Source organism: Ceratotherium simum, chromosome 13 (genome assembly GCF_057802395.1).
Source record: "Ceratotherium simum simum isolate JZ-2026a chromosome 13, ASM5780239v1, whole genome shotgun sequence".
NCBI lineage: Eukaryota > Metazoa > Chordata > Mammalia > Perissodactyla > Rhinocerotidae > Ceratotherium > Ceratotherium simum.
Window position 1 is genome coordinate 5,401,508 of NC_141912.1, and position 27,588 is coordinate 5,429,095.

Genomic DNA, 27,588 nt, shown 5'->3' on the forward strand with positions numbered 1-27,588 from the left:
CTTACATGCTCACCCTGAGAAAGATCATCTCTCTCATTTAAAAAAACAATAACTCTAGAAAATTACTTGTAAGTGACAGGTGGTAAAATTGACTTTCTTGCATATGTGTTGTCGTGTGCTTGGTATTCCAAACTTTTTACCAGTCTGCATTGAGAAAGACAAAAAGAATTAGGAACAGTTATTTAATATTTTTAATACCTCAACTTATCAGTATAATATCATTGTGAACACGGGGCAACTGTGCAAAAATAAGCATATCTAAACTTATGGATTCAGGGGGCGGCCCCATGGCTTAGCAGTTAAGTGCGCGCGCTTCGCTGCTGGCGGCCCGGGTTTTGATCCCAGGCACGCAGCGCTTCTCCGGCCATGCTGAGGCTGCGTCCCACATACAGCAACTAGAAGGATGTGCAACTATGACATACAGCTATCTACTGGGGCTTTGGGGGAAAAATAAATAAATAAAATTATAAACTTATGGATTCAACATGGCTTTTTAGTCATTTAATGAACAATAGGAATTTTGAGAATTTGAAGGCAAGTGTTACCCTCACCAACTGACTTGTTCTTTATTGCTGTGGGTATATCACTGTTCTCAGGAGACTAAGGAACACAGCAGGAGAGGTGGCTCTGAAGGAGAGGCTTACCTTGACATGGGTGCTTAGAAGAAAGCACAGCGGGCATGTAAGGGCTGCCGTAAAAGAAACCGAGTTCCACAGTCACATCCTGAATGAACATTAGGGAAAGTTTCCCGAAGTAGGTGGCCTGTAAAATAGTGGGTGCTGAAGGCCACACATCATTTCAGCTAGTGCACATGGGTAAGGGAGATGTGCATGAAATGGGGCATTCCTGATGGAGGAAACCACCAGAGTTTAGGCTTCCAGGTGGGAAAAAACCAGCTGTAGTTCTAGTCTTTGAGGGCAGTACTGTTCGCTGCAGTGTGGGGTGTAGTCCCTAGGAGAAAAGGGGCTTGGGCCTGTGGGGAGCACTTTGATAGGTCAAGTGCAATCCGGGCCTTTTGAAGCTTAATCAAGTTGTGCTTTAGAAGAATAAGTCTGGGCACGGTGCATACATAAGGTGAATCAGAGAAGGTAATTATTTAAAGTGGAAAGGTTAAAGGCTGTTTAATTGTTTCAGAGGAGGATACTGAGGGTCTCTAAATTATGTCAATTGTAGTGCGAGTGGAAAGGAGGGCGAAAATGGCAGAGATAATGTAAAGATAGAATTCACAGCCCTGATCAGCTGACTGAATGCAGGGAATGAAGGAAAGGAGGAAGGTCAATAGTGATCATAAAGTCACTAGGGTATAATGCATATCTTATAAAATCCAAAAGTTGTAAATGCATGTATAGTGAAAAGTAAGCCTGTCTCCTGTCTCTGTCCCTCAGCTCTTATCACTTCTTATGCACTTTCTTATATATGTGTGCATATGCATAAGCTACATTTATATTCCTGCTAAAAAATATTAGCTACTATGCACAGTAATCAATACGTTGTTTTTTATCATTTAACAGTATATCTTGGGGGTATCCTATGTCAATATATGTAGCGCTGCCTTATTCTTAATTTACTTAGCAAGTTCCCAATGAATAGAAATGTATTTTTGGCTCTTACAAATTATTTAGTGAATATCCTTGTTCATGTATCATTTTGCACACATACAAACAAGCATATCTATAGGTTTAAGTTACTACAAGTGGGATTGCTGAATTAAAGGATGTGTACACTTTAAATGTTGATAGATATTGCCAAATTATCTTCCAGAGATGTTTTACCAGCAATGCCTGTTTCTTAGACCCTCAGTATGATATCAAACAATATGCTCTTTCTCAATCTATAGATTTAAAAATATCTAATTGCCATTTTAATTGGCATTTCTCTGAGTGAGATTGAGCATCTTTTTGTAACTTTCAGAGGCGTTTGTAATTCCTTTTTGAGGAACTTTCTATCACTAGCTGATGCCCATTTCTCTGTTCAGAAGTTGGACTTTCATGGAATGTTTAATATGGTTTCTCATAAATCGTGATTCTGGAGTTTTGGTGGATATATTGGGATCATATTAAGGCAAGGGTCATCTCTTCCTATGTTATTAAGAATTTTTTTTAGTAAAGAGTGAATGTTAAATTTTGTCAGATGCCTTTAGAGCATCTGGGGAGCTGATCATAAGATTTAGATTTCCTACCTTGATTTATCCTTGCATACTATGCATGACGGCCACCCACCACCCCCTTTGGCCATGGTATAGTATTCCCTTAGTGGTTTCTGGGTTCTGTTTGTTAATGTTTTATTTGGGATTTTTGCATATAGTTCATAAGTATCTTATTCATCACTGAAATAGCTTTTCACCAAGATCATTGATAACCTCCTAGTGATAAAATTACCGCTCACCTCACTTACTATCTTTAATTCTCTTCAGTTTAGCTGTGACATTTTACACTCTGACCATTGTTGTCACCTCACCTTCTTGAAATGCGTTCCTTTCTTACCTTGTGTGACACTGTGAGCTGAGCCCTCCACTCCCTGGTGGATTCTCCTCCTAGTGCCTCTGTCTGTCTCCCCAGAGCCTCCCTCCTTGACCTCCTTCTTTCAAGTGTAACATTATCACTAAGGTGGACCCACCTCTTATTCGTCGCTTAACATGTCCATCTGCATATCCTGCCATCACCTCAGACACAGAGAGTCTAAAATAAACTCGTTCTTCACCTCCACTCCACATCAGCTTCTGCACTTGACGTACCTGCTTCTGTTTATTGTAACATCTAACGTTTTCTTTTCTTTTTTTTTTTTTTTAAAGATTTTATTTATTTATTTTTCCCCCAAAGCCCCAGTAGATAGTTGTCTGTCATAGCTGCACATCCTTCTAGTTGCTGTATGTGGGACGCGGCCTCAGCATGGCCGGAGAAGCGGTGCATCGGTGCGCGCCCGGGATCCGAACCTGAGCCGCCAGCAGCGGAGCGCGCACACTTAACCGCTAAGCCACGGGGCCGGCCCTAACGTTTTCTTAATCCTGGCTCCAGCATGTATTGAGCACCAGCTGTGTGCTAGGCCCGGAGAAGCCAGGTACCAAGGAGGGAAAGTGGGAACAAGGAGGGCAGGCAGCACATGTAGATTCCTTTTTCAAGAAACTTGATGTGATAGAGAAAAAGACATTATTTGAACAGGTGAGGTGGTTGAGGGAAGCCTGATTGATTGAGGTGGGGAAGCAGTCGAGGGTGAGACATATCAGATGGAAGAATTGAAGAGGTTAATGGGAAGATGCTTAGGAGGTGACTGATGCAATCAGTAACTGGAAGGAGAAGAGAAGGAAGAGAAGATCCCGAGAGACTCTGAAAGGAGAAACCTTGGGCACAGGAACGTGAGGCTTGTGTTAATGAAAAAGGTGGGGTTTGATTCTTGAAGAGAATAGACATTTTTAGTCCTCTGAAAATTTTTCTTTATGAGTGTTCTATCTGTATTAGCAAAATCCTGTTCACTACTACATTTTTTTTTTTTTTGGTGAGGAAGATCAGCCCTGTGCTAACATCTGCCAATCCTCCTCTTTTTTTGCTGAGGAAGACTGGCCCTGGGCTAACATCCGTACCCATCTTCCTCCACTTTATGTGGGACGCCGCCACAGCACGGCTTGACAAGCGGTGCGTCAGTGCGCACCCGGGATCCGAACTGGCGAACCCCGGGCCGCTGCAGCGGAGCGTGCACACTTAACTGCTTGCGCCAGCAGGCCTGCCCCTGTTCTCTATTATTTTTGATAGGCTCTTTAAGTCTGCAGGAGGGCATGGAAGACCATCAAAGTCTAATCTTAGCACGGAGCAGGGCTCATAGTTATTTCTTGAATTTAAGGCTGTGTCTGCAAGTAAATTTTTCTGTTCAGGGAAGACTGCTTTTTTGTTGTCCTCTCCTTTAGCAGTTTGGTATCAGGAGCTTTAGTGCAGGTAGAGAAGAAATTAATGTCTCTCTCAATGTCAAGCCGTTTAGGCCATGTTTGAGTATCTGCTGTAGAGACGGTATCTCTCTGTGGGTAGCAGTGAGCCACGCGCCCCAGTGAGCAGTTCCCCTAGCCTCCTGATCGAGGCCTTCCTTGCCCAGCATGCCGCTGAATTCCTGACAGTTTCAGGGTGCTGCTCCTCTTCACAGGGCTGCTTCGCTCCAGTTGTTTGCCCTGCTTGCTAAGGAAGTTCATATACAGGTAATATGATTCTTACATTTTTTCTCTCCTTTCCATTGGTGGTCTCATCCACCTTCTTAGAACACGTCTATCCCTCCTTTTGCTTGATAGCGTTTCAAATACTATGACAGCTATGCCCTTTTTATGCCTCTTCTTTCCCAGGCTAAGCTATTTTTTTGTTTTCTCTTCCATTAAATACTTGAGTTCCAGACACTTTATACTTTCCTAGATATACAGTAATCTTTGTAGGCTTGCATTAGTACATTTTAAAGAAAACTTTGGATTACTTATTTCCAGTGAGAGCACACTACTACCTTTCCTCTTGTTCATAAATAGAATTATAATCTGATTTACTGCCTGTGTTCGCTTATAGTAAATTATAGTGCTTTTCTTAAAGGCGTTAAGAAGTTTATACTTCTATTCAGAATATAAAGTGCCTTTTCCTTACCCAGGGTCTTGCCCTTTGTCACTCTGTATTTAGAAAATAAGTATATGTATATTGCATGAGTGTATGTATGTGTACATATTATATACATAATTATATATGTGTAATATATGTATAAAATATATATATAAGAATATAGTATATATAATTATGTGTATACTATATAACATATACTATATACTATGTAATTATATATATAGGATATATACATTTGCATGTGTGCATAAGAAAGAGAGAGAATAGTTTTTGCATCTTAAATAATTGCTAAATTAATCTTGGTACTGCTTCAGAATCTTTCAGAGAGTCATAGACCCCTCCTGGGTCCTTTTTCCCCTGTAAACCTGAGTGAGGAAAGCTGGATCTTGTCAGATCTAATTGAGAAAGGAAGGCTGCGCTTGTGGCCTCTGGGTCTGACCCTGTAACTTGTCTCTGTAGAGGACTACCTGTTAACAGCTCTGGTGAGGAAGTGTCTTTAGGTAAAGATCCTGACAGTATCTTTTATTACTTGGGAAGATAAATTTGGGTTTGTTTTGATTCTTTCCAAAGCAAAGAAGAATATTTCCTGGGTATGGTAAGGTTCTTGAGCATATATTCATGTTTGATTTTGCGTATTGAGCTCAAGGCATTTCTTTTGCTTAACTTGACTTCTCAGACAGCTTCATGTGGAATTGAGCTGTAATCATTTGCTATAGACTTTGTGTCAGAGGCGGCAGTGGTGTAAATAAGAAAAGAAATGGTGGAGTCACAAGATAGAGGACTGGAAAGCAGGGGCTTATGCTCATTGTCCCCCAGTTCTGGTGCGCAGAACTGCCCACGGAGGCGTCCTAAATCCTTCGTGAAGCCTGTTCCTTCCCAGCTGCGGTGTTTCCTCTTCCTACCCTGATTCCTTTCTTGGAACCTCAGAGTAGCCATTTTTCCTTTGGCTACTTCTTCTTGCTCTCCCCCGCTCCCAAAATTAGCCTGCCCTGGGCCTTTGTGCAAGGTGACAGAAGAGGACATTCAGTCTTCGATTCCTCCATACTTCACTAGCCTTCCTCCTTCTCAGAGAATCTTCTGGAGTCAACCTACTTTCTGTGGATGCCATTTCCTTCTTTGGAGGACCTTGTAGTATGCCACAAATTCTGTATCAGAAACAGCTCTGTTTATATATATGGTTAGATGGAAACCTCTTCCAGAAAAGACACCATTGGTACAGATGGAGAATTCTTTAAAATGAGCTTACCGCAGCCTCGTGTGTAGTATCCAGTCCTCTTTTTCAGTAGGCATTTTGTGGTCACACTTTTGGAAAATGTAAAGCTGTTCACTCTACTGAAGGCAGAGGATAGGGATGAGTAGAAGTGAGACCACAGAGCCCTCTGCTTATTATAATATCAACTTCCCAATTGTGGCTATCTATCTGGTTCTCCTATAATATTTTCTTTCTTCATCCCTTTTCTTGTCTTTTTTCTTCTGCCCACCCTGCCTTGTTCCCAGAGCCCTCCTTATATTTATCACGGAGTGTCAGTATATCCAAGATATTCTTTCTCACTGCTCATTGGCAATGTCACAATTATGACTGGGTGACAGAGATTTCCTCCTCTGAGTCTGCTTTTCCATCTGTGCTGAGCCCAGTGATAGTCTGTCATATCTTGTCCAACCGTCTGTCCTGAGTTTTTTTGTCTTCTTTTGATATTTCTAGTCAATAGTTTGGTGCAACTTTTTTTTTTTTTGAGGAAGATCAGCCCTGAGCTAATATCCACGCTAATCCTCCTCTTTTTGCTGAGGAAGACCGGCTCTGAGCTAACATCCATTGCCAATCCTCCTCCTTTTTTTTTCCCCCCAAAAGCCCCAGTAGATAGTTGTATGTTATAGTTGCAAATCCTTCTAGTTGCTGTATGTGGGACGCGGCCTCAGTATGGCTAGAGAAGCGGTGCGTTGGTGCGTGCCTGGATCCGAACGCCAGGCCGCCAGCAGCAGAGCGCGCGCACTTAACCACTAAGCCACAGGGCCGGACCCATGGAGCAACTTCTTATGATGCCTTATTGTTGGCCTGTAGAGGGTCAGGTTGACTTCCTCTCTTGTGCTCTGAACTCCTCTCACCAATTACATTTTCTGAGACTACAGAATTTGATGACAACCATTCTAGGACACAGCCATGAACTGTATATATGTAGCCTGATCCTCTCATTCATTCAACAAATATATGTACTATATGTACTATGAAGGGCACTGTTATAGGTGCTGGTGACATGTGGGTATGGGGCAGACAAAAGTCTCTGCTCTCATACAGCGTACATTCTTCTCCATGGAGTTTAAGAACATATTCTTAAAAGATAGACAAAGAAAAATACCGCTCTATTGGCTTTTTAATACACAGATGAGGGAAAACAGCTGCTGGTCAGTCTGTGCCATTACTTCACTGCCTCTGATTTTAAGCAACCCAGTGACTGAGTCTGTTTTCTCTATTATCAAAATGGTGCTAAGACCTATATGTATGTATAATTCTTTGAGCTACTTGTAGGAAGAGTTCAGATGAATTCAAGGTGCTGTTATTACAGATTTAAATAAGCTTCCAGTATGTGTATTTGATTTCTCCCACAGTAACTGAAACTAATTAGTATTTTAAAGTTGTACACTTTAACAACTATATGGTATCCAAGGTAATAATATTGCTTTTCTCCCTACATTATAACATATAACTTTTACTAGTAGATATAGGTATTCTAGTTACATTTAAATATACAAGGATAAATGTTCATAGCTACATATATAGCCTAAAATGACATAACTGACACTCACATGAAAATCATCATTTTCAATCACATGGAGGTAGCAAAAGCATTAAGTCATTTATTCTAGCTTGAACTTCTAAGATGTTGAACTCTCCACGTTAATATTGTAGAGTGTATTTCTCCTATTTGCTGTATTTTCCTCACAATTGACATGCACTTAGAGTGGGAGAATTTTGATTGTTCATTCATTTTAACAGTGATAATTGAATTACTCTTTTAAAAATGTAAGTAAATTATAATAAAATATTTTGATGACACATACTTCACATAACATGAATCAGATTTCATATTTAAGCCAAAGGAGAAGGGATTATGTTTCAATTTTAATACTTAAAAGTTTGAGTATTCTATAGTTTCTAGCACTGCCCTAAAGACTGGAAATGATAGACCTGCTTGTGTAGTTACCAAATTAGGCACTGGTTTGAATTTTTACATCAGGGAAAATTCAAAACAGAAGGAATGCTATTGCTTTGTGCTCAGGTGCTTTATTTTGTTTTATTTATTTATTTATTTATTTTTTTATGAGGAAGATCAACCCTGAGCTAACATCTGATGCCAATGCTCCTCTTTTTTTTTTTTTTTTTTTTTGCTGAGGAAGATCAGCCCTGAGCTAACATCCGTGCCCGTCTTCCTTCACTTTATATGGGAGGCCACCACAACATGGCCTGACAAGCAGTGCATCAGTACACGCCTGGGATCTGAACTTGTGAACCCCTGGCCGCCGCAGCAGAGTGCGCACACTTAACCACTTGCGCCACCGGGCCGGCCCCATGCTCAAGGTGCTTTTTATTTTTTTTATTTTATTATTTTTTTTTGAGCAAGATTGGCCCTGAGCAAACATCTGTTGCCAATCTTCCTCTTTTTTTCTCCCCAAAGCCCCAGTACATAGTTGTGTATCCTCGTTGTAGGTCCTTCTAGTTCTTCTATGTGGGACATTGCCTCAGCATGGCTGGATGAGCGGTGAGTAGGTCCACACCCAGGATCCGAACCGGCCAACCCTGGGCCCCTGAAACGAGTCGCGTGCGAACTTAACCGCCAGGCCACCAGGCCGGCCCCTCTGGTGCCTTTTAGAAGCTAGTTAAAAATTATAAAATTTTCAAGATTGCTGTTAAATAATGATATTTTAACGTATGAAATTGTTTTAAAAAAATAAATAGCTTGGTGCATATTACATTTCCTAGAACTACAGGAAAGTTGACTTTGAGTGTATCTTTATCATACTTAGGAATCTGGAGCTATCAACAGAAGTCTTAGGGTTGGAGATTTTTTAACCTTCATTTATCTGCTTTGCATCAACTATTATGGCAAATGACTTTGTGTGTGGAGGGGGAGGGGCAGTAAGACTTGACAATTTATGCTTCCTTATATAGAAGTTTCTCTAGTTAAGTGGAAGACTTTCAATACAAAACTGGCAGGATCTGTGGACATAAGATATGATATCTCACTGATTGCCTTTAAGTTACTTCTGGGAGTGCAAATTACATGAGAGAAAAGATCATGAAAGTAATTTGGATGTCTGTTTTACTGACATCTTAAAATGCACAGTATGTTTATTTCTAAACTTTTTAAGTTTGAAAGCAAGACAGCCTAGTTTAAATAATATAGGAGTTTTTCAAGCAGAATGTGCTCGTGAAGAATGTAGTTCAGTTTTCCTACTTGAACTACAGAAACTCTAGGTTGGCAAACTTCTATTTTGATGACCTGTGATTGGTGGATGAGATCAAACTTAGTTGGTAATATCCCCTTTGATCCCCCTGAGGGTGGGTTTAAGCAATTCTGGAATGGAAGCACTGTGCTAGTCTTTACGTGGAAAATTTCTTTCAAAGTGTCTTCTCAAGAGCATATAACATATATAAGAATCTATCTTCATCTTTGTCATTTTTATACACTTCAGAAATAGGTGTAGTGTGTGTTCGCCATTAGGAAAAGGGCTTGATTAGCATTTACCTGACAGATGCCTAGTTCTTTTGATTGGTTCACTCCTGTTTGCATGATCTGATACAGGGAACTTGGTTTTATCCAGCATAAGAAGCTGCTGCTTAACCTTGATTCTTTCATATGTCACTGTGATTTTAGTAGGATGCTGCTTTTGAAAAGTTGGACATCTTCTAATCTTTGTTCCAAAATCCAGCTCTGCTTAAAGCACTGCTCTGAAAGCAAGGTGCCTTAGGGTTGGGCAGGAGGTGGGTGAAGAGGCCTAAGAGGTGGGTAGTGATTACAACTCCCTTAGCTATTCAGTTGGGGGGCAAAAATCCCCTTTGACTTTCATAATTTGAAAGAAAATGAATCTGAGGTCTCTCTTATGAGAAATAACATCTTCTCTCTGGTACTGATATTTAGTGAGAGATTTTGTCTGTTGTTTTTACTCTTAGAATTAAATATTGACTATATTTGGTGAAAAATAAGTCTTCCTTAGAATATTCATTTGTTAGTTTTGCAAATATGTGGTAGTTGTACATACAAAATCTAATAAGATACATTTCCTTCCTCCAAATAGTTCAGTCTAGTGGGAGAGACCAATAAGTCAGTAACTGCAACAAAAAACTGTAATATGGATGATCAATGCTCGACAGGTACACAGGTGCTGTGATCAGTGCTACGATAGGCACCCAGTGCTGTGGGAGCAGAATGGAAGGTTACTTAACCTGGACCAGTCAAGTCAGAAGAGGTTTTCTCAGGGGGTTGTCAGGATGAGCAGGAGTTAACCAGGTGAAGAGAGTAGAGGACTTTCCTTAGGCGAGGGAGCTGTGTTTGCATGGACATGTGCTTCTGTATGAGTGATATTTGGGGAGAGAGAGTTGATGGCGAGACATGAGGTAGGTCAGATATTCAGGAAATAAATTGTGAAGATAAAATACTTTAGATTTTTCTTATGAATTTTAAGCAGAAGAGTGACCTTATAAGACTTGTATTTTAGATATTTTGACAGTAGCCTGGAGAGCTAGTCAGAGCTACCTGTGTCGATTAGATACTGAGAACTGCATTCGTGGTGTATTTTGGTAATCCAGATGAGAAATGATCAAGGCTTGAACTAGTGGCAGTGGAGGAGATAGAGAGGATGCACAAATCCTCGAGATTTGGGATTTAGAAGCAGTAGGGCCTGGCAACTGATTATTGGCTGTGAAGAATAAGAGAAGGAGGACTAGAGTATGCCTTCCAGTTTTCTGGATTGAAAAATTAGGTAGTAATGGCATTCATCTGTGTAGTAAACGCATGAAGTAGTATTAGATTTTAGATGTGTTGAGTTTAAGGTGCCTGATGGACACCCAAGTGGAGAAATTCTGCATAGACAGGTGCTTGTCTGAACTGGAGCTCATGAGCGAGACTGGAGTTGGAAATATAGAGGTTCGAGAGATCTTGGCATATAATTAGTAATTAAAGCCAGTTATATTCAAAGGGAGATGGAACCAAGGAAGGATATGCAGTGGAGGGAGAAGGGATCAGGGCCAAAGGTAGAGCTCTGGGGTCACTGACTGATAAGGGATGATTGGAGGATGTGGATCTTTGAAGGAGACTGAGTAGGAGTGTTCAGAGAGGTGGGAGGAAGGCCAGGAGAGAGGCCATTAAAAACTGAGGAAAGATGCAGTTTTGAAGAGGGTGTGACCAGTAGTGTCAAATGCTACAGAGAGTTCAAGTAAGATAAGCACTGAAAAGTGGCCATTAGAATGAGTAAATGGGAGGCCCTTGGTGACACTATTGAAAATAGCTCCAGTGGAGTGGTGCAACAGAACCTAGAATTCATTGGGTTGGAGAAGTGAATGGATGAGAAAATGAAGACAAGAAGTGTTTCATGTTGAAGCTCAGTGCCTTCTTGAGAAATAAGGAGATAAGGCAATGACAGAGAGGGCTGTAGCTGGATGGGGTTGTCAAGAGAGGGGGTGCTTTTTGTTTTAGTGGAAGAAAGGTGAGCATTTTTGTATGCTGAAATGAAGGAGCATAAGGCCTTGGCCTGGACGAGAGGAGAGCTCCCTCTTCCATTGCAGTGGGATGCAAGCAGGAAAGATGGGTGCCGGCGCAGTTAAGACTGAATGTGTGCTCGCAGGGGAAGAGGGGAGCACTGGAAGGGTTATTTCTTGGTCATTCTATATCGCTGCATAAAGAAATATAAGTTATTTAAAACGAAAAGTGAGCCATGTAATTTTTGTGATGAAGAAACTAGATTCACTGCATGGAAACTTGGATGATTTATAAGTCTTTAACTCCCAGTGGAGGAAAAGTTATTACTTAATGGTATCACAGACATTCACTTTTATTTAAAGAATCTTGGTAGGAGACGAATTAGAAACTCCATGTACTGTTTTTTCTTCTACCAGAGGGTTTGCTCAAATTATATTCCTGTCGTTGGCATTTTGGAGCTTGAGGACAACAGGACTGTTACAACATGAATTTTAGAGCCAATTTTGTCCACAGTGAAGTGACTATGAAGGCTGAAGGTCAAGTGTGATTGATTGGGTGATTAGAATTCCTTTTAAAACAAATTAGAGGTGGCAGGTTTGCCACTGGCGAAAAGTACTCCAAGGAAATGAATCTCATCAGCATATAAATATCTTGGATCATCAAAAAATTTAATGTTTAAATATAAACACACACACACACACACACACACACATACACAGGAATGACCTGCATAGGAATTCCTGTTTGTGATATTTTACAACATAGTGTCTAGCCTGATTTTTCTTTTTTTTTTTATTGCGGTAACACTGGTTTATAACATTATATAAATTTCAGGAGTACATCATTATACTTCCATTTCTGCATACGTTACATCATGTTCACCACCCAAAGACTAATTACAATCCGTCACCACACACATGTGCCTAATCATCCCTTTCGCCCTCCTCCTTTTTGCCCTCCTCCCTCCCTAGCCTGATTTTTCTGTTAAATAATATACAGGTAGTAGATTGGGTATGTATTTTATTTTTAATTTGGGGACTGGTGCCCTAAATGTTAAATCTATCAGTTCAGTTTATCTATCTACTTTTTATATATTGACTTTATATTTGGGGTCTTCTAGGTGATTGGATTTGTGATTAGGCATTTGTGTTTAGGATCCCTGGCTTAGAAGGAGGAGGCACAGGGAGCAGGAAGGAAGCAAAGACCAGTATTTAAAAAGAGAAGGGAGGAGTAAGGGACCAAGAATGGAGAAGGATATGTAGGGTATGCGGTGGTCTATGGAGAAGTAATATTTCTCAGGAACCTGATATATGTCAGACACCAAGCTATGTGCTGTCATGGATATTACATCCTCCTAGTAACCTTGGCAAAGTAGATATTGAAATTATTCGTAGTTTCAAAGGAAAAAATGTAAGAAGGTGAGAAGATACCAAAAAGGAACTTCTAAAAGTAAAGAAAAATAGTGATGATGATGATGATCGTTAGAGTTGAACATTGCTTCAATGTAGCTGTTTGGGGTTTTTATTCTAATTTTTTGAGGGGAGAATGTAGAGTCTTAGGTAGAGTCAAAAAAGGTTAAAGTTGGTTATTAATCTGGGTATATGGGGGCTAGTTGAACTCTGCTTTTGTGTATGCTTGGAAATTTTCATAATAAAAGGATTTTAAATGATCAAGCAAAGAAGTAAAATAGTCTTGATTGTGATAAAAAGTGAAAGAATATTTGCGAATATCAGGGGGACTTGCTTTTCTCTTCCCCACTATCAGACCTATATGATAGCATCAGCCTCTGAACCTATTTTTCAGGCAAAAATTTTAACAAACCATTTAGGAGATAAAGACAATAAAATCAGTTTTTAACAAAATGTGGTCATCTCAGCTTTATGTTTGAAGACTCTGCAGAAATTAGGTGGTTTCTTTATCTTCATCTGGTTGCAGTGGAAGTTTTGTCCCAATGAAGGAGCATTTATACTAGAAGGAAGCCCAGAGCTGGAACTGTCTCATTGCAGGAGGTGTACAGCTCCAAGGGGATTCTGACTTCAGAATCTAGTCAGTGAGCATCTATTTCTGTGCAACATGGTTGTGGGGACTGGAGGGAGCTACAAAGGCAGGACAATAAGATAGTGGCTAATATTTATGGAGGGCTCATTCTGTGCCGGGCACTCTCTAAACACTTCACATATATTTAATCCTTACAACAACTCTAGGAGGTAGGGACTATTCTTTCTTATTTATTTTTATTTTTTTATTGTGTTAAAATGTACAAGACATAAAAATTACTATCTTAACCATTTTTAAGTATACAATTCAGTGGCATTAAGTATATTCACATGGTTGTGTAAACCATCATCACCATCCATCTCAGAACTTGTTCATCTTTCACAGCTGAAACTGTGTCCCCATTAAACACTACCTCCCCATTCCTCCCTCCCCCAGCCCCTGGCAACCACCATTCTACTTTCTGTCTCTATGAGTTTGGCTATTCTAGATACCTCATTTAAGTGAAATCACAGAGTATTTGTCCTTTTGTGACTGGCTTATTTAACTTGCATAATATCCTCAAAGTTCATCCATGTTGTAGCATGTGTCAGAATTTCCTCCTTTTTAAGGTTGAATAATATTCCACTGTATGTATATGCTGTAGTCCCACCTTATCTGAGGGAAAGTTGTTCTAAGACCCCCAGTGGATGGCTGAAACTGCAGATAGTACCGAACCCTATATATGCTATGTTGTTTCCGAACCCTATATATGCTATGTTGTTTCCTATACATACATACCTATGATAAAGTTTAACTTATAAATTAGGCACAGTAAAAGATTAACAACAGTAACTAATAATGAAATAGAACAATTATAACAATATACTATAATAAAAGTTATGTGAATTTGGTCTCTCAAAATATTGTACTGAACTCACCGTTCTTCTTGTGCTGATGTAAGATGATAGAATGCCTACGTGATGAGATGAAGTGAGGTGAGTGACGTAGGCATTGTGACATAGCATTAGGCTTTCTGACATACGTCAGAAGGAGGATGATTGAACCCTGATGATGTCGATAGTTGGATGTCGGGAGCAGATGGTGGCTGGGGATCCAACAAAGGAGATGATTCACACCCTGTGTGGGATGGAACAGGATAACACTGCTCAGAACAGCACACAATTAAAAACTTAGGGATTGTTCACTTCTGGAATTTTCCATTTAATATGTTCGGACTGCGGTTGACCGTGAGTGGCTGAAACCACGGAAAGGGAAGCCACAGATAAGGAGGTGCTATTGTACCACATTTTATCCACTTATCTGTCAGTGGTTGCATCCACCTTTTGACTATGGTGAATATGTTGCTACGCACATGGGTGTACAAATATATTTGAGACCCTGCTTTCAATTCCTTTGGGTATATACCCAGAAGTGAAATTGCTGAATCATATGGTAATTATCTGTTTAATATTTTTAGGAACAACCATACTGTTTTCTACAGTGGCTGCACCATTTTACATTCCCATCAGCAGTGCACCAGGGTTCCAATTTTTCCAGATAGGAGGTAGGTACCATTTTTATTTCAGTGGTACAGAGAAGGAAGAAAGGCACAGACAGGTTAAATGAGCTTACATAGCTAACATGTGCAGATCTGAATTTGAACTCTACAGTGTGACTCCAGAACCTTTGATACACAGGTAAGATGAGGCACAGAGAGTCTCAGAGACATGATTAAGGGCACTATGCCTAATATAGTGTCTGAGCCTGGATTTAAACCCAGGCAGCCTGCCTTCAAAGTTCATAGTGTTAAGCCCCTTTAGATTTAGGGGTTGGTTTTCTCTTTTTTTTTTTTTTTTGATAAAAATGCTCTTTAAAAAAATTCCGTATTTTGTAGAAAGATAGTAATCTTTTAATCTTTGGATATCTTTATATGTTTTTTTCCTGCCTTTCTAAGTTATGCTTTAAAATGTTCTGTTATTTAAAATATTATCTTTAAAAATGTATGCAATATGTTTGATTTTCTCTTTATTTAAATTTCTTGGGTAAAATATTGCCTTTAAGTATTTTGAATAAATATGAATTAATTCTGGTGGAGTGTTTTATACATCTCTGCTCTACCTACCCCTGCCAGAATTTTGCTTTCAAATAAAACCAAGCAAAACTATTTAAAGCCAGATTTTAATTGGGGGAAACTTGGAGGGTATCAGTGGTACATATTGACGCCTTTTTTTAAAATTTAAATAAAGGGAATTTTCCAGCTTTATCAACAGAGGAGCAACAGCTAGGAAATGCACCCATTTCTTTAATCCCTGTTTATATTTTGCTAAGATGGTGTGTATTCTCTCTCAAATAGTGATTACTAGGGTCTTCATGGCATTCTGAAAACAGTGATTTCTCTGAGTGATGCTGGCTCACCTGGGCCTGTGTGTCAGTTCATGTCACAGTCTGTCTCCAGAGCCTCCCACATTGCTGACAGGGAGGTGCTCCCTGAAAATATAGACCAGGGAGCCTCCTTTACCCTGCTCATCTGGGAGGGCCCTCTGGGTGGGTCATCTCCTTTATGCTGCACTTTAAGGGGGGCTGTGGGTGTACATGGCCTTGAGCTCCTCTCCCAGGTTTAGGGGTGACTGGCTTGTACAGTAAACCATCATAGCTGGGTGTTAGTTTTGGACAAAGACTCCTGGTCCCAGCATATCAAGGATCTACAATCATGCTAAGATGAACTCTGATCTGGAAGGTATTTTTCAGAATAATCTCTAAGTCAGTGGTTCCCAGCCTTGGCTGTACACTGCAGTCCACCTGAGGAGCTTGAAAAAATAATGATGCCAGAGGCCCACCTGGGGAGATTCTCATGTAACTGGTCTGGTGTGTGTCCTTGCCATTGGGATGCTTAAAAAGCTTCGCACATGATTCTAATGTGTGGTCACCGAATAGGATCATTTCTCTAATTTCTCTTGAGTATCTTGTTCTGTGGTCTCTAATTAAGATTTTTACCATCACAAAACATACAGAAATGTCTTTCCTCAGGGTGTCCTTATTAGCAGAGTCTGCTGGGAATGCAGAACATGCAAAGGGAATCTCTTCTATTTGGTTTATTTGTGGTAGAAAATTATTTTTATATCCTCATGGGGTATGTCTTTATATTCATACAAATTAGTGCTGGCTGCTGTAGAGGACAGGTCTCCTTTACTCTGCAGAACCTTGAGTTTAGGAATACAGAGGAAGCCCAGCTATTTGCTCGCAGACATTTCAATGCAAGCTCCAGGTCACTTTCAGAGTTCTGATGGCTGTTTCATTTTATAAACTGAAGACTCTAATGATGTCTGAGTTGACATTTCTGAAGTTTCTGAAGGCTTCTCATTCAGACCCTTACTACCTCTAGTGCTTGCCCTCCTGTGCATTTAAACACTCAGCCATATCATTACTTGAGGAAATCTAGCTGTGTCTTTGAGTAAACCACATCGTCAAACTGAACTGACTTTGGTTTAGAGAAATGCTTTGTCTTAGCCCTCCTGGGCCCTTGAGTTAGTTTAGAAAGACAGTGACAGGTCTGGCACTGTCCTCCCTGTGTTGGGCTGGGGCTTTAAGGTTATTTGGGTGAAAGTTCATCCAAGTTTAGAGATGAGATTTAGAGTTTGGGGAAACAAGTGTTCTCTTTGTTTTGATTTTGTTTTAAAAATGAGTGTTTAGATGTAAAATTTTAAAACTTTGTCATTGTTTTTATTCTATTTATCTATGAGAGCTCTGTCAGCAGTTGAAGCAGAAAGGATGGATCCGTGGTGGCTTTCCTGCTGTGTATCTCTTAGAGGCCTCGCTTGAGGGCTGAAAATGATTGGGTTACTCCAGTAGCTGAAGACAAGGACTTCCTTACCCAATCCAAAACATTTTCAGATATAGGTAGAGCAGAGGAATATATAAATATGTATGTGTTTGTACATATAAATATATGTGGTATAAGCATGTATAAATGTATAAATGTTTGTTTATATTCATACATAGCTGCTGATTCAGAGTGACGTAGAGGAAATTCTCTTAGGGACATCTGCCATTGATCCTCCTTGGTTTTTTCAAAGAGGGGTACATTTGGGTTTGATATGGCATTTTCATTTAGATAATTTCATAATAGTTGTGGGGACTGGACTGGGAAGATAGCTCTTTTCTCCCATTTGTGCTGATTTCTCCCTTTAGGTAAGTGACAGGTGTGTATGGAGGTGGGAGGGGGAGCAAGGGCACTGTTAGATGAGAGGGACAGATTGCTTAGATAAAAGGCAAGGGCATCTGGTCATTTCTGTTGTCTTACAAAATGAAGGCTCTGCTCCCCAGGAAGCACTTTAAGGGGCTCTTGGATCAGTTAGTATGGTTTTTCTAGTCTCTACTCTCATTGGTTTTCCCTATCTCCTTCCCTCTAATCATTCCCTGTTTGTTGACCTCCAGGGGCTGATTAGTTACACATGGCATTAAGAAAAGGTCAAAGGTTATAGCAATGGGGGACTTAATTTTCTGTTGCCTTAACTTAGTTTTTAACATGCTGGATATCTGAAATATAAAAGGCAGCAAGATACCAGCAAATTCTCTTTAAAAACGTAGCCTATTTTTTTTTGGAGGATGTTCTGCCAACCCTTCCTCCTGTCCTCAGCCCACCCCCACCCCACCTTTGGGTCTTTCAAAGTCAGAATCATTTCTAAGATAAATAATTCAGAAATGGTTCCCTTCTAGCAATGATAATATGTGTCATCTTCATATAACAAGTGTAGAATTGAATACTATAATATGATAGGAAGGGGAGGGGCCGCTAATATAACTATAAAGCAATTGTGTTTTTTGTTAAACTAACAAACGTTATTCCAATATTATTGAAAATGAGGATAACTTTAACACAAAAATAAAGGTAGTGTCAGATGATTACGGTGAACTACCTCCTCTGTGTCAGACATTCTCTGTTGAAAAAACACAGATGAGTAAGATGTGGTCCCTACCCTCTCAAGAATTTACTAAGGAGCTCCTTCTACCATTTCTCTTCTAGCCTTACGTTCTTCCATAGTTACCAGTCATGTCCATCCCCCTCCTTGACCACTTACACAATGCAGAGCGACAGTTTTCTCACATATTGGCGAGCCTTCCTCTTTGGAGTGCAGTGCTCTCTTTTCACTGTGGCACCTGCTACTCCAAGTGTAGCCCTAGGACAAGAGAGTTTCAGGTTCTTCCACCCCATATACGTTATAACAAGAACCCCAGGTGACTTGGGTGTACAAAATGCATTAATAGGCAGATGCCATTTCATTAGGGCTGGATGAGGCCTGAGAGTTTGCATTTCTAATGAGCTCCCATGTGATGCTGAAGCTGGTCTGAAGACCACACTGGATAGCAAGGCTTTTCTCTAGAGAGCCTAATCCTCCCTAATGTCAGAGAGGAGCAAAGATGTTTGGCTTACCTGATAATATGGGATAGGTTAGGTAGCTAACCAAGTACCTCCAGCCTAAATACTCTTATGGGGAGCCAAAGTTAAAAAAAAAGTGCCTGCTTACTCTGTGCTGGACACAGCTCTCAGAGCTTTATTAATACACTTGTTCCTCACAACTGTCTTATGGGGTAGGTACAGTTATCTCCATTTTAAAAATGGGGCGACTGAGGCACAGAGAGGTTAAGTAGCTTGACCAAAGTCACATTAACTAACAAGTGAAAAAGCAGGGCTTTCAACCCAGGCGGTATGGCCTTAGTGCCCCACCTTTGAAAGGATTGCTGTGTTGTTCTTCTGTGTCTAAGGTGTTAGCATTTGTAGGGAAGTGGAGTCAGATCATGGTTCAGAAATGAGACTGTCTTGGTTGGGTAGTGGAGTGGTTCCAGAAGGCAAGCTGGGTACAGGTGTGTGGTCAGTATAAGGATGATTTAGCAGTAGGGAGTGGGTCCACATTGTTCATGTTTAATGGACAGGATTAGTGGAGGAAGGAGAGACAGGCAGGGTGTCAGTAGCTGAGGAGTAAGAAGGCATGTGCAGTAAACTTTTATCAAGCATTATGAAGGATCAGAGACTGGGATTTACCTACATTATTCATTTAAACCTTATGATGATCTTCTGGCATAGGTACAAATTTTACAGACAAAAAAACTGAGGTTTAGAGAGATTAAATAATTTTCCCAAGGTCAACAGAGAGGAGGCTAACGTAATTTGAATTTTAAGTCATTCTGTCTGACTTCAAAACCTGTTTCTGAAACTTGTTTGCTCTGCTGCCTCTCTGGGCAGGGACTCAAAGCAGAAATTAAGATATGGGGGGAGAGATTAGAACTTGGTTATCGACACTGCAGTATAAAGAGGTGCTTGGCCACAGGAATGAGGGTAGGAAGACAAGAGCAGCAAAGCAGAGAACCTACAAGACTCATTCATTGCTGGCTGTTTAAAACTGGACTGGAATTCTCTAAGAGCTCCCTGTGAAGGGCTGGTCCCCAGGTTGGACTCAGGGTTGAAACTGCATGTGGGATCAAGTGACCCCAAGTTTAAATCAGTTTCCTTCTGATGATTAATGTTTGTTAGGATTGAACACTCTTCCTGATGTTCTGCATCAGCCAGGAGAGGCCAGTCCTGCCCCTACTTTGACTGTTTCTTAGACACACACGTGTGTGGCAGCACTAGTGGTGCCCTACTCCTCTGCTTCACCAGAAGTGAACGGTGGTTTCTGCTTGCTTTCCCTGATCTTTATGATTATTGCGTTTCTTGCCACAGACATTTCTTATTGCTCTGATTGTGAAAATCTGAGCTTATTTTACTTTAAATAAATTATCATACAGCTCTGTGTGACCCCGTATAAATCTCTTAAACAGATAACTATACTGAAAGCCTGTGTGGTGTGCCTGGGGAATTCTCTGCCTCGGGATGCTCGTAATGGAGGGAATTGACTGGGGTTAGCAGATGGGCGCTGCTCATTTTTTGGCAATCATTGACAAGTACACAACACCTCCAGGTGGCTCTCCATGAAGCTGGTCTGTACACACAGCTCTCAGCGCCCCATGCAACGTGGAACACAGCTGGTCTCCTTCCTCCCTGGGTGAGGTAGCAGGCTGTGCTGTCTGATGTGGCCCCTCTCCTCTTTATCTTTATGGTCAAAGGCCTGTATTCCGCCTTTTAAAAAAAAGATTCTCTTTTAATGATAGAAGCATCAGAACTGTATTACAGAAAGCTAAGAAATAGAAAGGGAAAAAACACGCGCATTCACCATCCTAAAACAGTGATTATCAGTTTTTAAACTTTTCTTCAACGATTTTTACATAGTTGTACCTGTTGTTTTATGTCTGCATTTCCCCTTATTGCCACATAATCTCCATCATTACCATTTTAATGGTTGCATAATATTCTGTTGTGATACTATACCATTAATTAACTCTGTTCTTGACATGTACACTGCTCCCAAACTTTTCACAATTATTAATAAGACAAGGAGATGTATCTGTGTGTATGTAGCTACTTCTGTATTTTTTTTTAATAATTTTATTTATTTATTTATTTTGCCCCCAAAACCCCAGTAGATAGTTGTATGTCATAGTTGCACATCCTTCTAGTTGCTGTATGTGGGACGTGGCCTCAGCATGGCGGGAGAAGCGGTGTGTCGGTGCGCACCCGGGATCCGAACCCGGGCCGCCAGCAGCGGAGCGCGTGCCCCTAACCGCTAAGCCACGGGGCCGGCCCTATTTCTGTATTTTGAATTAGTTTATTATGATAGAGTCCCCAATGTGGCATAACTAGGTCAAAGAGTATGAACAATTTTATGACTTCTAAAACATATTGCCAGATTGCTTTCCAGAGGAGCAGAACCAATTTACAGTGCCATCACAAAGTATTTGTTTCCCAGATGGCCAGTTAGGGTTAGGGATGCAGCCTCTCACAGTAGCGCAGGAGGAGGAGCGGGGGGTGTGTGTGTGTGTTTGCAAAACTCACTGGTTTATATGTGTATTGATTTAAGCCTCAATGACACTATACATTGTTCTTGTTAATAGGAATATACTAAGTGTCTAATGCCAATGTAATAGTCATCCAATTCAGTGTTTAATATAGCAGTGTGGTAGACATGGAATAAAGCAAGTTATATATATTTCCTGTTTCCCTGGAATTTGAAATTTTTAAAGAGTTGGCAAAGATGAATTGACAAGAGCATTCAGTCATTGTGACAAGGTTCTTAGTGACCCCCTACTTTTTGGGTATAGCTAATGATTTGGAGGTGAAGGTGGAAGTTGAAGGAGGTTGGTAGAACAGGCAGGGGAGAGGGCATTGGAAGTACCTGGGCATGTGCTCAGAAGTGTGCCTAACCTGGGCTGCAAAAATAACCTCACCTGGTAACTACAGTGTTTCGGATGCTGAATGTAGTGCTTGTGTTGAGAAGGATTTTGAGGTTACATCTAGGCTCAGTGGGAAAGGTACTGTGATTAATTAACTATTTGTTCTAGAAAATTGCAATTTTCTTCAATTCTTTATATTTCCCATTGGATTGTAAACATTAAGTGCCTTAAAGTAGGGACTATACCTTTTAAATTTTTATACCCATCCACTAAAGTGTCTAGCATATTGTGTATGTAAGTGGTGGGTTTGTGTCGTCTGAATGAATGAATGAATGAATGAGGGAAATTAATGCTTTATCCTCATAGTCCCAGGAGGCCTGTGGTTAAGTAATGGGATCTCACAGTTCTTGTGCTCACATGTAAAACCTGCAGCAGATTTCACAGGAGTAGAGGAAGAGGAAATTTCAACTGAGAAATTTAGGAAAGGTAATGCCAGAAACGACCTTTGATTCACACATAATACCTCCCAAATCATCTAATGGGACCTCCTTGTTTGACAATCCAAGAAATTGAGCCCATTAAGGCTAAGTGTCTTCCCCAAGGTCACACAGATAGTAGACAATGACTGGGAACTCAGACCTGGGTCTTTTGGTTCCTGGTCTACTGTCCTTTTCACTACGCTGTGTTGGGAGAACGTGAGGTGCTTGTTTTGCTGCTCCCATCCCCCTGTGCCCTCAACAGATGTATATTTGGAGTTTTCTTTGCTATATGTCCATGTTTTTCTCTCTTGTAGCTGCATAAAAATGCATTTAGAGTTTATGACCTTGATGCAGTAGTTAGAGTGGGTCCAGAGCAGTAAAGGCCTAGAGGTGTATCGAGAGCCAAGAGACAGTGTGGGATCAAAATTCCATTCCATACAAAATTACAGCTTTGCATTATCTCCGAGGTTGAATATAAACTTTTTTTTTTTTTGAAGTAAGAATGTTCAGTGTTAGTTGTGGTACATGATTTGAGTGTGTATTTGTCATAGTGGTGCTCCTCATAAAACTCTCATGATCCATATGCGCGGAGTAGAGATTTAAGGTTGTCAAGGGAGCATTAACTTTGAGTTTCTTGATTTCTTTCGTGTGACTGAAATCCAAACCTCAGCATTGTATCTACTGTGTAGTGGTTTTTCCTCTTTCTCTCCGTAACCTCTCACCCCAGATATAACAAGCACATTTGGTAGTGTAATTGAAATTCTGAAGCTAAAGGCTTTAATAAGGAGGTGCTCGTGGTGAATGTCAAATGAAACGACTGAGGAGACAAAGCAGGAGAGAGAACTAACAGTCTACTGGTTCTGTCACAGCCATGTGATGTCTGCCCTGGGATTTGAATGATTTGTAGAGTATTGGAACCTGCTCAGTCTGTGGTGGCTCGAGGCCTCTTGAAATTGACGTTAACCTCGTAAACTGTCAGTAGTTATAGCTATTGGGTAATCGGGTTTGGAATTTATGGGTATTTACATTTCAGAGGGCTTTTACTGTGTTTCTATAACTTTGGAGTAGAAATGTTTGTCCTTGGTATGACTGAATAGCTTATTTTATGCATGGTGCTAGAGTGGTTAAAAGTATCTCAGTGTGTAAGCCACTTTCTTTCTGGGAGAGCACAAAGATAATCTAGTTAACCCTACTTGGGGACTGCTGGACAGGATGATTTTTCTCCTCATCCCCACTAAACTAGCTCCATCCTGTCTTTTGTGTGATAACCAGTAATATGGTTATACAGTAAAAAGAAGTTACAAGAGTCTCATTGACCTGATATTGATAAGCATTTTGTTACAGCATGCTGAGGTAGGCACCTTTTTTACTTTGTTTGGTCTCAAAGGGGTTAAAATGTTTTTCATGGTAGCAACTATTAGCTTGTTCTCAAAAATTTAGAAAATAAGGAAGAATTGAAAAAAGAGAGAAAATTTACCCAAGTTCTCTCCACCTGAATACAAACTACTTATTACATTTTAAAATTTTCTTTCATTCTTTTTCTATATGTAATTTTTATGTGGTTGTAATTGACTGTTCACGAAAATTTTACCTTTTTTTTTTACTTAACACATACTTTTCCTTGTTATATATAATTTTCTTTACAGAAGCTTAATTTTTCATTGAGAGACATTTATTAAAATATTTGCTTTTTCTGTCAACATCTGGACCAGAGGCTCAGTTCTTTTCCATCACTGGGATTTTGCATTGCCCCTGAATAATGGAGACTGACCTGGGTAGTCAGTCAGTAGTGGTCAGCTCCCTCTTTCCTTTGAGAGTTGTTGATCTGCACCTCTCCGATATTTTCCTGACAGCAAATTATCCTATGGTGAGCTTTTTGTGCATAAAGCTTTGTATGTATTTAGGATTAGTTCTTTAGGATATTTTCCTAGAGTGAGATTGCTGGCCTAAAAGGATAAACATTTTGATGTTATACTCACACACGTGAGTTTTTTGTTATATTATATTGTAAATATTGTTTTCCACAAGTCGATACCAGTAATGTCAAATGGATGAACTATCCATATACTATACATAACATTGGGTATTATTGCTGTTTAAGCTTTGTTAACTTGAAAGGAAAAAAATAGCATTGAGTTTTAAATTTCTTTGCTTAGTAGTGATTTTTGCATTTTGGCACATATTTGTTAACTACTTGACTTCTTGTTTTATGAATTACTTCATCTTGACTTAAAGTTGTGGCGGGTAGGAGGGGTGGCGCCTGTTAGAATCTTGGTGAGGTAAGCATGTTGGGACACAGAGCTGCCCTGTGGACTTGAACTTGCCAGGACCCTCCATTGTGCTGCAGCTTCTGCATTCCCTGGTGGCAGGCAAGCACTCACCCTACCCACATGGCTTCAGGAGAGGAGAATCTTTAAAGACTGAAGTGAAGAGAGGGTGTGAGATGGCACACCCAAATGATAGTATGACTTGTAGCTGTCCAAAGAGTAAGGATGATGTATATGTGCTGATAGAGAAAGAATTCCAGTGCATGTTGTTATTAAAAGCAAGATATGGTACATGACCCTGTTTGTGGAAAGAATCAAAAAGAATATGTTTTATAGATAGATTAAATAAATACTGCAGAGGTTCCCCCCACTCTTCCAAAAAGGATCACAGGAAACGTAAACTGTTGAAGGAAAAGTGACAAAGTGACTGAGGTGGAGACTGAGGAGGGGTCCTATCTGAATCATGTGTGTGTGTGTATATATATATATATGGTCTAGTTTTTTTTCTTTTTTTTGTGAGTAAGATGAGCCCTATGCTAACATCTGCCAATCCTCCTTGCTTTTTGCTGAGGAAAACTGGTCCTGGCCTAACATCCGTGCCCATCTTCCTCTACTTTATATGGGGCGCTGCCACAGGATGGCTTGACAGGCGGTGCGTCAGTGCGCGCCTGGGATCCAAACCGGCGAACCCCGGGCCGCCGCAGCAGAGCGCGCGCACCCAACTGCTTGTGCCACTGGCCCGGCCCCTATGGTCTGTTTTTAATATTATTTTTAACTCAACAAGGGCTATCTGAATATGAGATTACCTGGCTTTCTTTCTCTTTTTACTTCTTTGTATTAGAACATATACCCACAATCCTAATGTTATTTAGAAAAAAATTTGTACAAAATTTTGTTTATTTATAGATTCTGGTATTGGACTAAGGTCAACTAAATTTATTTATCCTGTCCTCTTTAGATGTATGAAACTCTCTTAAGATTGAGTCTTTTTCAGTTTTTGACCTTAGAGGTTTAATTGGCTAAGAAGAGGACCATGAGCCTCTTTTTTAAGCACTGGCATGGAGGGTAGGTGAGAACCTAAAGGTTTGTAAGTGATGGGAACAAGGGGCTCATGAATGGATCAAAAAATGAGACACAAAAAGCCACCCACAGACTGCTTTCTTCTGTAACTGCAATGCATTTCTGATCTATATTGATATAATTTATCCATTATGGCCCCATGTGAATTTACCACTGTAGATTTGTTTAGGGGTAAAACTTAGTTCAAATAACTTTCTGTGCATCATAGGATCTTCTGAATGTTTATGGGTTTTATGCAGTGCACATAGATTCATCCACAAACCAAAGTTAGGTACATAAAGCTTTTTGACTTCTAATGAACTTTTTAGATGTGTACAATGTCTGAAACTTGTAGATAATTTAGAAACAAGCAGATAACTTGGGACAATTTTTCTGGAGGCGATTCAGGTTATGAAAAAAGCAACAATCCTTCTGAATACGTCTTTTTTTTTTTTTTTTAATTTTATTTATTTATTTATTTTTTCTTCCAAAGCCCCAGTAGATAGTTGTATGTCATAGCTGCACATCCTTCCCGTTGCTGCACGTGGGATGTGGCCTCAGCATGGCCGGAGAAGCGGTGCGTCGGCACGCGCCCTGGATCCGAACTCGGGCCGCCAGCAGTGGAGCACGCGCACCCAACTGCTAAGCCACGGGGCCGGCCCTGAATACGTCTTTAATTCAAAAGTATGGCAGTTCCATTCATATCATTCATTTATCCCCAGAAATTAAAGTATAAAACTTTCAATAAGAATTTCTTCTGGGCTTTGCTTACTGTTAATCTCATAACTTACATTTGTGTAGTATTTTTTTGTATTTCAGAAGATTTTTTTTTTATGCACTCTCACTTATGCTTCATAACCTCCCTGGGAAGTACACTGGGAATTGCCTTTATTATCTGAGGACTTACTGTTTGACATTTGAAGACAATATTGCCAACCTAGAAAAGACGTTAACAATGGTGCAGAATATTAGAGTAAGACAGCAGAAAGAACCAAGGGAATAATAAAACTTAAATATTTAGCTCATTTCTGTAGCCACTGGGAATGTGCTTATTGAGGAGCGTTTTGAAAAGTAGGGTTATTCCCAGGATATGCTAGAAAGTGGGGAGCTCTTTCTTCATGCCCCCTGTTCTGGGCTGTTATTTCCTAAAGAACCATCTCTCAGATTTTCAAGATCACAGTGCCAACTATTGATTTATCAATTTTGAGGGATCCAACCTGGACTTGAATGAAAAATTGAGTGCCCAATATGTGGAAGTACTGTAAGTGCTGGAGACCACTGCTGAATAGCGAAGTCACCATCCCTTTCCTTAGGAAACTCCTAAGGAAAGGGAGATGTGTGGTCACCAAGTAGGACATGTCGCTGCTCCCAGAGAACTTTATGTTTGGCGGGGGGTAGTGTCAGGTCAATAGGCAGACCCAGCACCTCGTATTCATTGATATAATAGTGAAAGTACAAGTTGCCAGAGAGCACATTAGTGTGGCCTCTAACCCAAATTTGAGGATTCTGGGTGAGGGAGTGTGAGTGTGTGTGTATTTGGAAGGTGGTAGGAGTACAAAGCAAACTTATCAGTAAAATACAAACAACCAACACCCTAAAAACAAACCTCAGTGTTATTTACCCAGATAATGGTTTATTAAAGGATCATCTGAATCCTATGTTGGCAATTTACCCTTCTCTTGTCTGGGAGGGATATGCCAGACAAATCCCAAGTCCTTCACCCAGGTCCAGGTTGCCTGTCTGCTGAGAGCTGCCAGCAGAGTTAGACCTTTTTAGCTGTGCACACCCAGAGAGATTGCCATCAGTTAGTTCTGGTTACCTAGTTGCTTCCTAAATTACTACTAGTTTTAAACTTTGTTTTTTAGCAAAGTATAAAAATTTATTGAATAAGGTCCAGTCGGTGTAGGGCCATACTTTATCATCTTATCTGATTCCCAACTGTATTCATGACTTACATCACAACTTTTACAGCACACATCTGCATGTATAGCTATTTAATATGTGTTTTCCTTGTTGGTAACTTGATTGAGTATCCCCCAGTAGGTAATTTCTGTTAGAAAATTCTTTAAGACCTCTGCTAGAAGTCACAGGGGGATTTGCACAAGTCTTAAATGGAGGAGGAATGTTCAGAGGGAACAGCCTCAGCAAAGCCTTGAGTGCAAGAATGTATGAGAAAGGGTTGAAAAAACAGAAAATGGTTTAGGCAGGCTAGTTTATGGTTTGGAGGGGGGGAGTGATAAGAGGTGAGTCTAGAGAGGTAAGCAGTGGC

General features: G+C 40.3%; 1 protein-coding gene across 7 annotated transcripts in view; it reads left to right on the forward strand.

Annotated features, from left to right (window-relative positions):
• FARS2 (phenylalanyl-tRNA synthetase 2, mitochondrial) overlaps positions 1 to 27,588 on the forward strand; it is a 516,049-nt gene that overhangs the window by 30,233 nt on the left and 458,228 nt on the right. For 5 of the 7 annotated variants that reach the window (XM_087437946.1, XM_087437948.1, XM_087437949.1 and 2 more), the window contains exon 2: positions 14,727 to 14,813. The exons of the other annotated variants lie outside the window; for them this stretch is intronic. The gene's annotated coding sequence lies outside the window, so the exon portion shown is untranslated. The remainder of the gene's footprint in view (positions 1 to 14,726; positions 14,814 to 27,588) is intronic. 7 annotated transcript variants of the gene reach the window in all.